Below are 16,658 nucleotides of genomic sequence, written 5' to 3'. Positions count from 1 at the left end.
TCCTTGACTTCACCCAAGAATTTAACTCTTAACCTTCATCTCTCATCTCTTCTCTTATTTACACTTATTCCCTTTGGGATCAGATTCATTCCAGTTTTAAAATCAATCTCCACACTAAAAACTTTATTTTTATCGCTGGTCCTAAACTCTTACCTGAACTCTGTCCTGTATATCCAAAGGTTAATTTGGTATCAACCTTTGATGTCTAACAAGCACAACAAAAATGTTAACATCTAAAGTCAACTCCAAATCCTCAAATCTTCTCTTCTCCAAATTGCCATAGATTCTTCATCATAGACTCTTAGCTAAGGACTAATAGTCTAAGGACTGCTGCCATAGACTCTTAATCTGTTTCAGCCTACATATGACACAGAAGCCAGAAATAATTATCGTGATGAAATAATCAACCTAAATAATCATTTAAAATTCCAACTCAATACATGATTTTAAGTAAGTTCCGGGAGTTGGTGATGGACAAGGAAGTCCTGCACAAGGCGTGTTGCACAACATGAGGTCACAAAAAGTCAGCTACAACTGTGCCACTGAACTAAACTGAACTGATATAAATTCCAGGGAGAAAAGCATTCTTTCCTCAAAAGAATTTTGTTCATGCTTAATATTCATTGTTTTGAGTATTATGCTCCTCTGAAAGTGCATCCTCACTATTGGGAAATGAATTATTCTTGGTTGTGATCAGCAGTAACACCAAGGCCTGTGTATCTTAAAGGAGAAAATAAAGGAGAGGGAGTTGGCATGACTGAACTGGGTTATTTGTTATGTCATCAAGTAGATGACTTTCTCCACACATTGTAGGCATATTGGAGTGAAGGGTGGACCTGGAGATGTACCAGCTAGTACAGTAATTCCTGAGGTAAAGAGTGGACCCAGGAGTAGGGTTGTAGCTCTGGACAGGTGGAGTAGATGTGGGATCAAGAGAGATGTTGAAGTGAAATAAGAGGACTTGCTGAAGAGGAGAGAGGGTAGTAATTTAGAAACACTCAATTTTCTTTCACCACAGGTGATTATGCATATATATCTGCATGTGGAATTGCTGGTGGTAGAAGCATGAGGGTTTTTTTCCTGGCAGATTCCTTGGGCTTTATCATTAGTCTTTCTGCTGCTGGTGGGTAGTCAGGGTCAGGATTGGTGACTGGAGGGGATAATCTGTTGAGGCTATCATTTCATGTGATGGGAACACCAAATTGAAGTAGGTTTTTGGTAGTGTTGGATGTTCTTCTGAAGATACAAATGTGTTATCCAGCTGATATTATTTTCACCAGAATACCCATTTTGAGGAAAATGTAATATGTTTCTGAGTTCCTCTTTGTTCAGACAGGCAAGGCAAATATGACAGAGGATTAAAATGCTGTAGGTGCTTAGATGGAGAGATTATAGTGATGAATTACAAAATATAAAGTGCATAAAATAGTTAACTAATAAGGACTTACTCTAGCACAAGGAACTCTGAAAGTCTCTAATGACCTATATGGGAAAAGAATCCTAAAAAAGTGGAGATATATTTAGTTTGTTGTACAGTAGAAGCTAATACAACATTGTATTCTTTTGCAGTGTAAAAGAAATTAAAAACAGAATTTGTTTACTTAAAAAATATAAAGTGTACTTGAATAAATTAAAAAGAATGGTACTGAATTAAAAAGGTTTTGTAACATGAAAAAAAAATTAAGATCTTATTCTTATACATAAAATCTTTCAACAGCTTCCCTTAACACTTAAACCCCACTCTTAACCTTGATCTACAAAACCAAACATGATCTAGTCTCTGATGTTCTTTGATAATTCTCACACTTCCTTACAATGTTCTAATAATAAGCATCTAGTAAACCCTGGTACACTGTTGGTGGGAATATAAATTGGTGCAGCCACTGTGAAAAACAGTATTGAATTTCCTCAGAAACTAAAAATAGAGCTACCATGCACATGTGTGTTCAGTTGTATCTGACTCTCCGCAATGCCAGGGATTGTAGCCCACCAGGCTCCTCTGTCCATGGGACTTTTCAGGCTAGAATACTGGAGTAGATTGCCATTTCCTTCTCCAAGAGCTACCTTATGACTTAGTAATTTCATTACCAGGTATATATCCCCAAACCGCCAAAACACTAACTTGAAAAGATACATGAACCCCACTATTTACTGCCAAACATTTACAATTGCCAAGATATGGAAGCAATCTAAGTGTACATCAGTAGACGAAAGGTTAAAGATGATGTGGTATACATATACAATGGAAAACTGAAAGTGTTAGTCATTCAGTCGTGTCTGAATCTTTGCAACCCATGGCCTGTAGCCCACCAAGCTTCTCTGTCCAAGGCATTCTCCAGGCAAGAATACTGGAATGGGTAGCCATTTCCTTCTAGAGCAGATCTTCCTAACCCAGGGATTGAATCTAGGTCTCCTGCATTGCAGATTGATTTTTTACCATTTGCCACCAGGGAAATCCACAATGTAATACTAGTCAGCTATAAAAAAGAATGAAATTTTGCCATTTGTAATAACATGGATGGACTTCAAGGGTCTTAGGCCAAGTGAAAGAAGTCGGGCAAAGAAAGACAAACACTGTATTATGTCATTCATATGTACAATATAAAAAATAATAAAACCAGTGAATAAAACAAAAAAGAAACAGACTCACAGATACAGAGAACAAATGAGTGGTTACCAGTAGGGAGAGGGAAGAGGGGATGGGCAAGATATAGGGGATTAAGAGGCACAGATTACTACATATAAGATAAATATGCTATAAGGATATATTGTACATAATTAAATGTACATAATTTAAAATTAAATAGACAAGTCGTGTGGCTCATAAGAGAAGGTTTCTACTGTTAATTCAATAACTGAATGTTCCCAGTTTCTGGTTGTTATTGTTCAGTTGCTCAGTCATGTCTGACTCCTAGCAACCCCACGGACTGCAGCATGCCCAGATTCTCTGTCCTTCACCATCTCCCAGAGTTCACTTAAAATCATGTCCATTGACTGGGTGATGCCATCCAACCGTGTCATCCTCTATTGTCCACTTTTCCTCCTGCCTTCAATTTTTCCCAGCATCAGGGTCTTTCCCAATGATTCAGCTCTTCACATTAGGTGGCCAAAGTACTGGAGCTTCACCTTCACATCAGTCCCTCCAGAGAATATTCAAGGTTGATTTCCTTTAGGATTGACTGGTTTGATCTCCTTGCTTTCCTCAGTCTACCTCTGTTTAAGTCAAGAAGCTATAATATTCATTTAATCACCCAAACCCAAATCACCTGCCTAATATAAGCACCCTTTTCATAAGTAGCAAATGACATAGAGAGACTCAGTCTTATCAATAGAACACCTACAAAAACATAATCATCTCTCAATTTGTGCTTTCTGAATATTTGATTCATCAGGCACAGGTGCAGCTACTGAGGACTGAAAAAAGTAGACAGAAATAAGAAGAGTCCAAAGGACACACCACAGTTTGGGTGTTTGCAGTAAGAAAGGCTGTTCTTCACACAACCTGCATATAACACAGTTTGGGGAGGTATTTATCTTGGAAGCCAGGGAAAGAAATGACGAGCCAATGTGAAGATACTGCAGTAGTGACTTAGGCAATCTAGTCAATAGAGAAAGAGTTTAGAAGAATGCAGGATAAAGATGTCCAGAAGTCAAATAAAAGGGTAAAAGTAGTTGATCAGAAAGGGGAGCTTTAAAAATTATTACCATCCAGTTACATGGAAAGTAACAATTATGCTTCTGAGGCCGCATTTAAGTCTTACATTTAAAAACTTTGTAATTCTCAACTCAATAATTGGACTAATGTTTTTCTCTGAAAATGTTCCAAGACTTACAGATATCACTCTCTTCCATTTTCCTTTCCCTCAAAATCACTCCAAATAATAAATGAAGAAAACCAAAGTATTTCATTGACAAATTACTATTGTTGGCAATTTAGAACTGTATTTCTTGGCCTCTAACACATATTAATAGAAACAGAATGGTCATCTTTACTACCTGTAATCAATCTGCCTTTACATTTTTATGGGAGGATACTTCTATGACACACATAAAATTAATTATGGGTAACTGTCATGTTTCATGACAGTTCACAGAGTTCACAGCTACTATAAGGAGAATACAAACAGTAAGAATAATCAGAGTTGTGGGTATTTCTCCTACAATAGTTCAGGGAATTTCTCAGGCTTTTCCATTGGTTATTTTAAGGTCAATTCTGTTCTCATATTTATTAGACAATACATTACTCATGCTGATATGTAAACATATTTTAAAAGCCTATAGCAAACACCATACACAAAAATAAACTCAAAATGGATTAAAGACTTAAATGTAAGACCAGAAACTATAAAACTCTTAGAGGAAAACAAAGGCAGTACACTATTTGACATACATCACAGCAAGATTCTCTTTGACCCACCTCCTTGTGTGTGTTCTCAGACACTCAGTTGAGTCCAACTCTCTGCAACCCCATGGACTGTAGCCCACCAGGTTCCTCTGTCCATGGGATTCTCCAGGCAAGAATACTGGAGTGGGTTGCCATGCCTCCTCCAGGGGATCTTCCCCACCCAGGAATCAAACTCACATCTCCTGCACTGGCAGGCAGGTTCTTTACCATTAGTGTCCCGCCCCCACCCCAAGTAATGGAAATAAAAACAAAAATAAACAAATGGGACCAAATTAACAAAGAAAACAATAGACAAGATTAAAAGACAACCCTCAGAATGGAAGAAAATATTTTCAAACAAAACTGACAAAAGATTAATCTCCAGAATACAAAAGCAGCTCATACAGCTCAACATCAGAAAAACAAAAAGGCCACTCAAAAAAATGGGCAGAAGAACTAAACAGACATTTCTCCAAAGAAAATATACAAATGGCCAATAAATGCATGAAAAGATGCTCAACATCACTCATTATTAGAGAAATGCAAATCAAAACTACAATGAGGTATGACCTCAAACCGGTAAAAATAGCCATCATCAGAAAAATCTACAAACAAACGCTGGGCAGGATAAGAAGAAAAGAGGACCCTCCTACATGCTGGCGGGAATGTAAAGTGATACAGCCATTATGGAAAATAGTATGGAGATTCCTTAAAAAACTAGGAATAAACCTACTATATGTCCCAGCAGCCCAACTACTGGGCCTACACCCTGAGAAAACCAGAATTCTAAAAGAGACGGGTACCACAATGTTCACTGCAGCACTATTTACAACGATCAGGACACAGAAGCAACCTAGATGTTGACAGATGAATGGATAAAAGATGTGTGGTACATATTATATGTACAATGGAATATTACTCAGCCATAAAAAATCATAAATGAGTCAATTCTAGTGAGGTAAATGAACTTAGAGCCTGTTATAGAGTAAAGTCAGAAAAACAAATATAGTAAATACATACATACATATGGAATCTAGAAAAATGGTATTAAGTAACCTGTTTTCAAGGAAGGAATGGAGAGGCAGGTGTAGAGAATGGACTTGTGGACACAGCTGGGGAGGGACTGAATGGGAGGAGTGGAGAAAGAAGCATCAACATATAGATACTATCATGTGTAAAATGAACAGTTGGTGAGAAGTTGCTATATAACACAGGGAGCCCAGTCTGGTACTTTGTGATGATCTAGAGGGTGGGATGGGGGAAGGGAGGGAGGATCAAGAGGGAGGGGATATATATATATAATTATGGCTGATTTCCATTGTTGTATGGCAGAAACCAATACCTTGTAAAAAAATTTTTTTTAATGTTTAAGAGTTGGACACGACTGAGCGACTTCACTTTCACTTTCATGCATTGGAGAAGGAAATGGCAACCCACTCCAGTGTTCTTGCCTGGAGAATCCCAGGGACAGGGGAGCCTGGTGGGCTGCTGTCTATGGGGTTGCACAGAGCCAGACACAACTGAAGTGACTTAGCAGCAGTAAGCCTATAGCAGTATACTGGAGAAGACTCTTGAGAGTTCCTTGGACAGCAAGGAGATCAAGCCAGTCAATCCTAAAGGAAATCAACCCTCAATGATCATTGGGAGGACTGATGCTGAAGCTCCAATACTTTGGTCACCTGATGCAAAGAGCCAACTCACTAGGAAAGACCATGATGCTGGGAAAGACTGAAGGCAGGAGGAGAAGGGGACAACAGAGGATGAGATGGTTGGATGGCACCACTGACTCAATGGACATGAGTTTGAGCAAATTCTGGGAGATGACAAAAGACAGGGAAGCCTGGTTTGCTGCAGTCCATGTGATCGCAAAGAGTTGGACACACCTAAGCAAATGAACAACAAATAGCAGTATTTACAGGTGTCTTTCATGGAAATTTTCTGTTCAACTAAATTTAAAAACACTATATTAACAGATTTTTTTTTTTTTTACTATAGGATTTCTCAGAGCAGTTGACGTGCCCAAGAATTTAATGAATTTAAAAGGTAACAGATTCTACAGAGTTTCATTTCTATTTGATCAGGAAACCATGACCGTGAACATCCATCCAGTGATATCATTTTGGTAACTACTGTTTACTTATTCGTGAAAGAGATAAATCCAAAACAGGTAAAAGTACAATGGCAAACCTACACAGTCTTTATTCCTTATATGTTGTAAGAGATGGTGAAATAGAGTAGCTCTACTCTTAATTGGGCTTTCTTGGTGGCTCTGACAGTAAAGAATCTGCCTGCAATGCCAGAGACCAGGGTCAGAAAGATCCCCTGGAGAAGAGAATGGCTACCCACTCTAGTGTTCTTGCCAGGAGAATTCCATGGACAGAAGAACCTAGTGGGCTACAATCTATGGGGTCAAAAAGAGTCAGATACAACAGAGTGATTCTCACACACACACACACACATTTAATAATCACACAAAATGAAAGGTCTTTGGTCCAAACATGTGGAAATGCAATTATACTCCACAAGTTGATGAAAACTAATTGATGGTGGATTCTTTCAACAAAGACAACTTAACTTTTTGCCCAACAGTTTCTTTAGATAGATATGAAAAGGATTTATAGGCCCTCTAATCCACATATTTGTACAAAGGAAAAGCTAAGAGGAGTACAGTAGAATTTTAGATTTTTATGATTGTGTTTGGGGTCATAGTTTTATTTGGAGTGAAAGCTTATTTGGAAAAATACAATATAACACAGTTTACTGAGCATTGTAAAATGATTCAAAGTCATAAAATGAGAGGTGTTAAATAAGCCATTTATTTACATCTTTACATTTACAAGTCACCTTGGAGATGTAAAAAAAAAAAAAAAAATTAGTTAACATTCAAAGTATACCCTATTACTTACAAAATTTGTCTTCACATTTAGAAGACATTTAACACAACAAAATACAGGCTCCGGCAAGCACAATGTATCTTTATATATTAGCCTTCCACCTAAATCACTAGCTAGCGTGTGACCTTGGAGAAAGTCCTTAGTGTCATGTGTATCTCAGAGTCCTCATAAGTAAAATAGTAGAACTCTGGAGACCCATATGGAAGCTATGGCAATAAACTAGACAAAAAGTGTGACAGAGGTCTATGTTAGGGTGGAAAGAGTGGAGATAGAGGGAAGTGAGCACATTCAAGTTGAGGGTAGAGCTGACAGGACCTTCTCCTGGGTTTGATGTTGGGGAAATAGGAAAGGAGAAATCAAAAATGACATCAGATTACCAGCTTAAGCAACAGGCTGAATATTTCTCAACAGGTAAGACCAGGCAGAAACAGATTTCAGAAAGGAAAATTAGAGGCTTAGTCTTGGCTATCTGAGTTTGAGATGACATGAAGATGTCAAATAAGCAAATATATACTTTGAATCCTAGCTCGAACAAATGGTCTGGCTTTGTAATAAGAGTCATCAGAATGTGTTCGTAATTACCACCATGCCAGAGGACTTAATGAGATCACCTAACTGTTATGAGAAAATAATACTGTCTCTAGTTTACCTAGATCATTTTTATATAAATCAACTGAGTTGTAAAACAAAAACTTACATATTTCATGTCACAGACTCCTTTGGTAGAATGATGACATCTATGGACACACTTTTCATAATAATTTTTCTTAATGTATAAAATAAAATGCACAGGATAACAAGGAAACCAATTACTCTGAAATACACTTATCCAACTATAAAAATTAAATTTAAAATAGTTATTTATTTTTAATACACTAACTATGGAGGTAAGTCTAGAAACGACCATAAATTCAAAGTGCTGACAAGCATAAATGATATTTTGTAGTATCTGTAACAACTGGAATATGGTAGGAAAAAAAATGTTATTTCTGCTAATGACAAAGACACAGATGCTCTCATCCTATTGTGTATCTATACTCATAATGAAAATAATACAAACGGTTAGTAGTGAGTACCTGCTCCCCTCAAGGAGGTCACTGTGTTGGTAGTATTAGGAGTAGGGAAGGGTAGAGTAGAGAGAACACACAAGTCATGAAACCACTGCATTATGGAGTGAGAACATTTATGAAAAATGAATGTGCACTGAGGGATAGGAGCACACGGGAAGGCCATACTAAGTCTTCTCATGTATGTATCTTTAGCCATGTAGGCGACGAGGTGTGCATTTGGCTTTTCATATGAAAAAAACATGAAAATGCATAAGGAATCTGAGCGAGCAATCAAGTGCAGCAGCAGCATAGTTCCTCTGTGTTGTCCTAACCCTCTGTGTTATTTCTTTTCTCAAAAAGGCAGGAGAAAATCCAGGTATCTCACACCTGTTATTTCTTTCAGTCTCTCAAACAGCATCCTGATCTGTTCAACAGAATCAGGGTATAAAGAATCCTTTGAACTTGCTGATCATTCTATGTGGAACCTACTTCTCCTAGATCATTGCACGGTTTGGTTCCACATTTCATTCAGGTATCTGCCAACATGACCTCGTATGAAGACTTCTCTCAACACTGAATACAAAATAGCCCCTCTTCTACATCATTCTCTGCCTACATTTTTAAAATGGCACTTACAACTGCTTGAAATTATATTCTGGGGAGAAAAGACTAGTTTACTGTCAGACTTCTCCATCCCAAGGTCAGCTCCATAAAGGCTGTAACACAGTCTTGCTCATAGCTGTCTCTCCACAGGCCCTAGATAAGCAATTGGCACATGGTAGTAGTCAGTCCCTAAACATGTGCTGAGGAACTCAGTTAATCCACATATTGTTTAAGGATGTATTATCACTGGGTTGTAGCCAAGACTGCCACTCTGTTTCAAATGTCCTGGTGTCCCTCATGATCCACCTTGTATACGTGACACAATGCATCCCTTGCCCTTACATATGCTACACAAACATCCGTGTGGCTACTTCTTCCTTTACCATCCCCACCTTTTGCTAATGTTCCCTGTTCTCGTCCATTGACATGCTGACGACAGAGTAGAAACTCTTAGATGTTGCATTCCAATATAATATCCTGCCTATCGCTAAAGATAGTGACACTATCACACTCTACATCCCTGTGCCAGGCTAGAAGGGACTTTGTCTCCCAAAGCTACTGACAATGTGGCAGAGAAGTCCTTTGATGACACCAGGCTAAGGCCTCTAAACACCACCTGGTCCTGCCTCTTCCCTGCTTCTTCTCTTCCTGCAGCTGACTCCCCTCCTTGCCTTTCCTCTAATTATATCTCCTCTCTCAGAGTACTAGCACAATAATTAATTAATTCCTTAATGTTTTCCATGTTTAAATTTCTCAACATAGTGGTATAGGCAAGAAAATGAGAATCTGCCAAGGCAGCCAGCTGATACAGAATATGAATTAAAGAAAGTATTGGGGAGGTGAGGTGTACATGGATGAAAGAATATTAGGTAACAGGCTGATAACAGTAACAGATTAAATAAATAACATAGATGAACATCTTCTAATGAATAGATAAATCTAGTTTGGGAGATTTACAATGCTAAGTGCCGCTAGTACAACTAACTATAATAGATATGTTGAAAAAGCAGTTAAGAATGTGAATTAAGGACCTGGGAGCCATGAACATTTGGGAGGCCATAAATGAAGCCATGAATATGGATCATGGCTCCCAGGAAAATTAAAGAACAGATAGCAGGGTGTCAAGCATAGGATGCTAAAAAAAAAAAAAAGTTCAGCAGAATGATGGTTTTGTTATTAGAATTCAAAGTTTTGTGTAATACAAAAGCAGAAATCTCTGAAGAAAACAAAATTTGATTTCAAGTAGTTACCATTATTATTTTTTGGCCCTCAAGTGTGATTCTGTATAATAGGATAGCTATTGAAGTGTTACATTACCCTTTAAAAATGAAACTAACCTCCAAGCTTCAGTCACGGCACAGTTAACAAATAGACGAGGCGGCAGAAACTGCCCCCTTCTCATCAACCAACTCCCTTCACCAAATCTGAACATGGAGCCAAATGCATTACAACACTCATCGCTCAACACTGATTTTTAAATCTTTCTTCTGACAGGTTACAGTGCCTAGCAAGGCAATTCTCAAAATTCATGAAAGAATAGGTCACTTGCCTGCTTGCTGCCAGCTCCTTCCCAGGCCATGCTCTCTGCTCCTCCTCCTGCGATGCCTCAGTCTCCAGTCATGCTCCATGCCCTCACTGGACTCACTGGGCTGCAGGGCTGTTGCCTAGTGCTGGCCTATGGCTGCAGCGCTCTGAGCAGGAATTGAGGAAGAGAAAGCCCAGGAGTGGCGGGGGAGTCAGTCCAACCCCCGGCGCTTCTCCAACCCTCCTCCACCCCAGCTTGCTCCCTAACAATTCAGGGTCCCCCAGAGGGCCTGCTCTTGACTTGTGCCCCTTCAAAGTTGAGAAGTCAGAGCTTTAGGGCCAAAAGTAACTTATTTTACACAGAGGTTTGAGAGACCAACCTCGTTCTTCCTGCAGTATCCATACAAACAATGCGTAATTTTCCATAGTAATGCAGACAGTGAGCAATACCAATACGAAGGGTAGAGGACTGGTCTAAGATTAGTCTTTCGACCACAAGATTAAAACTGAGCTCTCCTGACCACCGCCAGGGACTTATTTGGATCACTAAGCCTTCTTCTGAGAAGCTAAAGACTCTGCTACCTCTTACAGAAGTCTGGAAGGCTCTGTCCTGCAGTTGGCAGATTGGGCCTGCCCCTGGCAGGGTGGGGGGTTAACAGTGTATGAGTTAGCCTGAGACTACTTAAGCCTAAGCTATTTTTAGCCATCTTCTAAAGCAGCAGTTATCAAACTCTGGTGTGTGTGTGGGAATCACCTGAAAGCTGATAAAGAGACAGGTTCATTGAAGGACCCAAGACATTATTTTTACCAAGTGCCCCAAGTGATTCTAATACAATGGAAGTTTGAGAAACCAGAAGATGCCTACATTGCATCTTAACTTATCACACCCAAAAGGGAGATGATTATTGAAAGAGATTCCAAATTTCCTTGTTTTGCCTTTGTCCTTCAGATCAGTGTATTGTGCATTGCATTCTTTTGAAAAATACATATACAAATAAGTATTTAAAAAAAATCAGGAGACAGCTGAAGTTGATCATTCCAAGATTCTCTGGTGCTCTCATGCATTTGCACAGGTTTCTTTCTGCATGGAACCCTTTCTCTCACCACTCTTTCGTCCCTTACCCCCTCCACAGCTGGGCTGAACATTTCTGTTTTGTTACCCACAGGTCTACCTCTGATCTTTGCTCATTCATCCCACATTACTGTTTATCTGTCCCTGACCTAGGAGTCCCGTGTTTTCTGTCATCATCTATGAACTGTGGCAGGAAAACTTGTTAACTGGCAAACAGAGTAAAATCTCTCACCCTTCATGGATCTTGACAGAAAAAAAGGACCATCAAGAGGAACCTGACCTGCCTCTTGAGAAACCTATATGCAGGTCAGGAAGCAACAGTTAGAACTGGACATGGAACAACAGACTAGTTCCAAATAGGAAATGGAGTACATCAAGGCTGTATATTGTCATCCTGCTTATTTAACTTATATGCAGAGTACATCATGAGAAATGCTGGACTGGAAGAAACACAAGCTGGAATCAAGATTGCCGGGAGAAATATCAACAACCTCAGAAACGCAGATGACACCACCCTTATGGCAGAAAGTGAAGAGGAACTAAAAAGCCTCTTGATGAAAGAGGAGAGTGAAAAAGTTGGCTTAAAGCTCAACGTTCAAAAAACTAAGATCATGGCATCTGGTCCTATCACTTCATGGGAAATAGATGGGGAAATAGTGGAAACAGTGTCAGACTTTATTTTTTGGGGCCCCAAAATTACTAAAGTTGGTGATTGCAGCCATGAAATTAAGAGACACTTAATCCTTGGAAGGAAAGTTATGACCAACGTAGATAGTATATTCAAAAGCAGAGACATTACTTTGCCAGCAAAAGTACGTCTAGTCAAGGCTATGGTTTTTCCAGTAGTCATGTATGGATGTGAGAGTTGGACTGTGAAGAAAGCTGAATGCCGAAGAATTGATGCTTTTGAACTGTGGTATTGGAGAAGACTTTTGAGAGTCCCTTGGACTGCAAGGAGATTCAACCAGTCCATCCTAAAGGAGACCAGTCCTGGGTGTTCATTGGAAAGACTGATGCTGAAGCTGAAACTCCAATACTTTGGCCACCTCATGTGAAGAGCTGACTCATTGGAAAAGACCCTGATGCTGGGAGGGACTGGGGGCAGATGGAGAAGGGGACGACAGAGGATGAGATGGCTGGATGGCATCACCAACTCGATGGACATGAGTTTGGGTAAACTCTGGGAGTTGGTGATGGACAGGGGGACCTGGCGTCCTGTGATTCATGGGGTCACAAAGAGTCGGACACGACTGAGCAACTGAACTGAACTGAAGTCCAAATACCCTCACAAACTCTCCCAACTGCTCTCTGATACCCAATATTTCACTCCGTTCTCTAGATTGACTCCTATGCTTTGGTTAACTGCAAATACCTCCAGAGAGGAAAAAAAAAAAAAGTTATCACATAGGGAAAGAAAAAGAACACAGGAGCATAATTCTAAGGATATTGTGGAAAGTATACCTCAGAGCCACAAATGAAAGGAATGGCAACACTTAAGAGAGTCTGATATTACCCAAGGCAGACATATCACCAAATTATTATTTTGACACCACACTTCTGTTCTGGTTAAACCATTTTTATATTTTCAGTATTCATGCTAGATTTTCTCTAAATTTGACAGCCTCTGTACTGCAGAAAATATCTATAAACCACATTTTTTTCAACTTTTGATAAAATAACCCATTTTAACTGATTTGTTACCCAAATCAGTTTATAGTTTCATGAAGATTTTGACTTCTAACATTTTAATCTTAAATGAATTTAAGAGGTGAGCTCTTAAAGCAAGAAGTGGGGTTAATCAAAGGAACTAATAGCACCTCACAAGAATTTATTTTTTTAATTTTTACTAAAAATTTTAAATCACTATTAGCTTAGACTTGTGGAACAAACTTAAAAAATAAAATCCTTACAAACAATGCTTTCTATTTATCATTTAAAAGCTCCAAATACTTTATGGGTAATATAAGTCATGTTATTACTCTTGGGAAATAAGTAAGCATATAAATTATGCTCCCTACTGCATAATTAGAGACCAAAAATACCCATAAAGGTATTCAGTCATTTTTCTAGGAAAACAACTTTCTAAACTATAAACAGAACCTAACACTTGACCACACTGCCTGTATCTGGCCAGAGTCTATAATAAGTTCCCCTAAGTATAATAATAGGAGAGTTTCTATGAATGTTAACAGCTTTCTGAAATCCTGATAATGAAAGCCTGTATTTATGCTTCTAATCACCATGAATTTGGCAACCAGAGTCAGGTAAACGTTTCCAGCATTTTGTATATGAGGAAGTATATATGTGTCCACACTGGACAGACAAAATATATTATTTTAATTGATTAGTTTTTATTATAGTACTTTAAAGGTTTTCCTGAGATTTTTAGCACAGGTTTCTGGGAGTTCTCTGTGGTAAATGAATTCACAGCAAAACTTGTGAACTTCCAATCAGAAAGATGGGAATTCAAGAATGATAGAGGAAAGCTAAGCCAATCTTGGACAGACTGAGCACGAGTATGTTACAACTGCATCCCAGGGGACTTCACTAGGGGTCCAGTGGTTAAGAATCTGCCTTCCAATGCAAGGGATACGGGTTCAAACTCTGGTCAGGGAACTAGGATCCCCCATGTGCTAAGGAACCACTAGCCTCCATGCCACAACTAAGAGCCCCACAGCCAAATAAATCATAAATAAATTTAAAAAGAAAAACTGAATCTCAGAGGGTGCATCCCAGGGAACACACCTACAACAGTTCTTGACGTGGTCCAAGAAAAAGATAGCTAAGCTAGAGTTTTGTAACTAAATCAATTGCTACCCATTGGTGATAGGGATCTCCACTGTTGGTTACAGATGGCGCACTGTAGTCTCTGACACAAGTGGCAGTCCAATTGTTAAAACTCTCCAGAGCCATAAATTTGAATGTTATTCCAGTGGAGGAAAATACATTAATTGGTGACAGAAAGTGAAAGTGTTACTCACTAAGTCATATCCGAGTCTTTGCAACCTAATGGACTATAGCCCACCAGGCTCCTCTGTCCATGATATTCTCCAGGAAAGAATAGTTGGAGTGGGTAACCATTCCCTTCTCCAGGGATTGAACCTGGGTCTCTACCTTCTGAGCCACCAGGGAAGCCCTGTATCAAACATCTAAGAAATATGGGAGTAACAGCAACTAAAAATAAGACTATGCAATTGGGTGGTTATTACTAACAATTGATATTCTGAGAAAAGATAAAGAAAAGCTGAGTAATTAATCATTGATGAATAGTTAAGTGTGAAATACCAGAGGGCCTCCTTGGAAGCTCACAGAGCTAATCTCTTGTAGAGGGCAGAGAAAGTTGAGGCCCAGGCCCAAGACTTAATAGCTGGGGTAACCAAACTTCAAAGAAGGTTAAACCTTCAACCAAGAAAGATCTGCTCTGCCAAAATAAGATTTTCTTAGAACTCAGTTTTTAAACCATGAAAGCCAAGCAGCTTGCCTTGGGACCCATAGCAAGAAAGGCCCTGCTGAGCTCTCAAGCTGCAATGTAAGTAGCTCAGGTACTTGAAAAAATCAACTGGGAAACCTATGGTATTAAAGATTTTGGTGGTGGGAAAACATTCACTTGGAACTTAGGAAAACTAGGAAATCACAATGGATAGTGCTAGAAGTCTTCGGCAAAACCATGCTACCTATAGCTGAAATTATGCACCTTTTGAAGAATACCTCCTGGCTTGCTCCTAAGATAGTTTATCCATGTGGTACTAAGTGATCTTGTTGCCAAATCTGCCCAACATGAGTTTGGTATTTTCAGACCCACCAAGTCATATGAAAAAGTGGGCCATCTGTCTTAAGATGGGACTAGCAGAAGCAGAACCAGAGGTTACAAGCACGCTGTGTGAGCCTGCAGCCCACACCTCATGTCATCACTGCTGCACCACTAACTCTCCCTCAGTTCATGCCTGAGGCCATATGAGGCCTCTCATACAACCGGCTGACTAAGGAAGAAAAGCCTGAGCTTGGTTCAGAGATGGAATGGCTTAGTAGGTGGGTGGCAGTCAAAAATGGACAGCAGTTATAATATCCTCACTCAAGAGATAGCTTGCAAGTCAGTGGCCAGAGCTAATTCTCCCAACGTACAGAACTTGGGGACAGTGCACTAGCATGCACTTACATGAAAAGAAAAGTAGCCTGAGAAAAGAATTAAAATGGGTTTTCCCTCCCATGAGCAAGAAATATTTCATCATTCAGTTGAATCAGATGCTGTGATTCTAGTCAAACGAGCATGCTTCCTTTCTGCTGGTTTTATGATCAGAAATATATGATGAATGATGTCTCCATTTATTTTATTTTTGGCTTGCTGATAACATTGAACCAAAGATAAGGCACAACTGTGATATCTTTGCTAATTCACCTTGTTAGCATAATTACGGTTTTTTAAAATAGGATTTAGATTTCCTACTAGAAGTTTTTTTCCAGATTTTAATTTCCCACTTAGACTTCTTTTAAAATATAATACCTCCCCATATCCTTCAGGTTACATGGTTGAAAAGAAAGTAGATAATTGATGTATACTAGATTGGCAGATGGGTACTAATGTTTTTGCAAAAGCAAACACAAATATGAAACTGATCCTAAGGCAAGACTATTCGCTGGGATAACATTTGTTGGGCATTCTACTAGATTGAGTGTAGTTCCTACTCTCTGCTGTTTATCAACTTGGCTTCTTTCCATTTTCACCCTAGAGTTCCTTATAACTTTTTGTCACAGAATTATGGGCTTAACCAACTGGGGTCAGCAAAGATGCTAGTTAATAATGCCTTAAGGAGTTACTCTTTCCAGGACCATTTATATTTTAGTAGAAATCTATAAAAACAAATAGGCTCAAGGCCCAAAGGAATGTTTTTCAGATGATTGAATTTGACACATGCATAAAGAGATTTGGTAACCATCTCTCATTTTATATCATCTTCTGTATTTGGAGCATGAGAATTATGTTATCCATGAGCATCAAAAAATTGCCATTTCTAGCTCAGAGATCTTGACATATTTTGTTTTATTAGGCCTCAGAAGCCAAGTCAGAAGGGGCATACTTTTCATAGCTATCCTGTCATTTTTCCTTCTAAATGATGATATTCAGATCAAAGACT

At 39.0% G+C, this 16,658-nt stretch overlaps 1 long non-coding RNA gene across 3 annotated transcripts in view; it reads right to left on the bottom strand.

Moving 5' to 3' along the window:
* The window catches only part of LOC147369010 (uncharacterized), a 289,600-nt gene extending 273,187 nt beyond the window's left edge, over positions 1-16,413 (bottom strand). For 2 of the 3 annotated variants that reach the window (XR_015167073.1, XR_015167071.1), the window contains exons 1-2: positions 10,835-10,975; positions 10,480-10,621 (exon numbers count right to left, since the gene is read on the bottom strand). This is a non-coding gene — a long non-coding RNA (uncharacterized LOC147369010). Of the gene's footprint in view, positions 1-10,479; positions 10,622-10,834; positions 10,976-11,036 lie in introns of those variants that run through there. The other variant, XR_015167072.1, reaches the window with a different exon arrangement.
* Positions 16,414-16,658: the final 245 nt, after the last annotated feature.

This window comes from Bos grunniens, chromosome 7 (genome assembly GCF_055505025.1).
Source record: "Bos grunniens cultivar Pamir isolate PY7600 chromosome 7, Bosgru_T2T1.0, whole genome shotgun sequence".
NCBI classification, from domain to species: Eukaryota; Metazoa; Chordata; class Mammalia; order Artiodactyla; family Bovidae; genus Bos; species Bos grunniens.
This window is presented reverse-complemented; position numbering and strand designations above follow the sequence as displayed.